A 1,888-nucleotide genomic window follows, 5' to 3' on the forward strand; every position below is an offset into this window, starting at 1 on the left:
TTCTAGGCACTTCGAGACTTTCTGCAGGAAGTGCTGTCCTTGAGTCATTCTGTTTTTTCTCAAGGCTGCTGCAAGGAGGGGTACAGGTGAGCACATGTTGGAGGCTGGAGATATGCGGGTCAGTGTCAGTCCAGGCACAGCCGCAGGCCCCGGCTGCCCTGCTTTCCCTGGCCCAAGAAGAGCAGCCCCCAAAATGCTGCAGGCACAGTCCCGGCTCAGGTGCGGCCTAGAGCGCACTGCAGGGCCCCAATATCCTACCTTAATTTTCACCTTTGTTCCCTCCTGCTTTCCTGCTTTGGAGTCCTCCTTAAGAGGGACTCAAACCAAGGCTATAAACACAACACCTGCATTCCCTTCCAGTCATTCGTGATTTTCTTTTTTACACACAAAGCTTACCACTTTTACTTTTTCCAACACTCTTTAAAAAACAAATTATCCTTTTATCATATGCTGAAGCCCTATCAATAACAAGTCCACTTCTGCGTTTGACTCTTCACTGGCCCTTCATTTACCTCCTAAAACGACCCTTTTGGTAACTTTCAGTGAAGAGGTGGCTCTAACAAATGTATTCTCCAGAAATCTCCGGAACCTTTGCGTGGGTCAGGGTGAGAGGTGCCACCACGATGTAAACAGAATAGCTGAGCCCTCCTGGTGGGTGCCAGGTGCGATCTGCACAAACCGAGTGTGTGGGAGGCATGGAGTCAGAGACATTTCCTCAAAAGACATCTGTCTCTTGCAGAGCACACAGGCCTCAGGGCCCTGGGGACAGGGCTGGTTCCAGCGTATGCAGGCCACTTGCTGGGCTTGTGTGGTGATAGCCAGAGGCTGCCTGCAGCAAGAGGCCAGGGTCTCTTGTTCCACTTGGCAGAAACCCCAGAAGGAGCCAGGGGGCAGCATCAGAGCCTGGGGCCTGGCCCAACAGCACAGCTGGGGCAGGCCATTGGAAAGGCCCAAAGACAGTGAGTGGAAAGCCAGGGGCGCGTGGAAAGACCCCGAGAAGGGGCTGTTCACCTGGGAGTCATGCCTTTGCTGTTTGTCTCACCCGGCGATTTTGAAACCAGGTTTTTATCCGGACCTCCGAGAGCTGCTTCTCTCTGGCCAGCCTCTTCCGCTACAGGTACTGGTGGTGCCGGAAGACGCCCTCCAAGGAGCAGATCTGCTCCGTGGCGAAGGCCATGCCGACACTGGGGGCCCGCCAGGGGTTTGGCTCCTTACTCAGCCCAGTCAGGGTCCTCTCCGGGGCAGGCAGATTTGAGGACCTAGCCTACTTCATGCTGACGGCCTGAGGGGACTCCCGGGTGCCGGATATCTGGCCCGAGCCAGGGAGACTCCCAGGAGATGTCAGCAGGCTTGGGGATGTGGGTCGGCCCTGAGCAGCTACTCTAGAAGAGCCAGCCCAGGAGCCAAAGCTGGAGGCTGCTGTCGGCCACTAGGTGGGGAGGAGGAGAGACGCCTGGCGGTCATGTGAGCCAGAGGGAAGGCCGGGCGGGGCTAGCCAGGCGCAGGATACAACATTGCATATATTTTAGATCTTTACTGAATAAAGCACAGAAAAATATAACAGATTATTAATCGGGATTCCTTCAGGTAAAAGCGGAGGTTTCATAATGGGAGAGAAATGTAAGAGGAGGAGGAATAAGTAAAAAAATTAAAAATTATTTGTCATATATTAAAAGACACCATGTGTAATATAATCCCACTTGTATAAAATGATGTGTTTGTATGCATAAAGAGATGCTGCAAATTCAGAGAGGTGGGATTTAAGTTAATATTTATTTTCTTGCTTATGGTTTTTTGTTGATGTTTGAATTTTTTTCAGTGAGCATGTTATCAGGTATATTATTGATAGGGACAGCACAATAAAGGTATTTACATTACAGATGGAAAA

General features: G+C 51.1%; 1 pseudogene; it reads right to left on the reverse strand.

Annotated features, from left to right (window-relative positions):
- Positions 1-715: 715 nt before the first annotated feature.
- LOC100386872 (homeobox protein VENTX pseudogene) lies at positions 716-1,571 on the reverse strand (annotated as a pseudogene).
- Positions 1,572-1,888: the final 317 nt, after the last annotated feature.

This window comes from Callithrix jacchus, chromosome 4, assembly GCF_049354715.1.
Source record: "Callithrix jacchus isolate 240 chromosome 4, calJac240_pri, whole genome shotgun sequence".
Classification (NCBI taxonomy): Eukaryota; Metazoa; Chordata; class Mammalia; order Primates; family Cebidae; genus Callithrix; species Callithrix jacchus.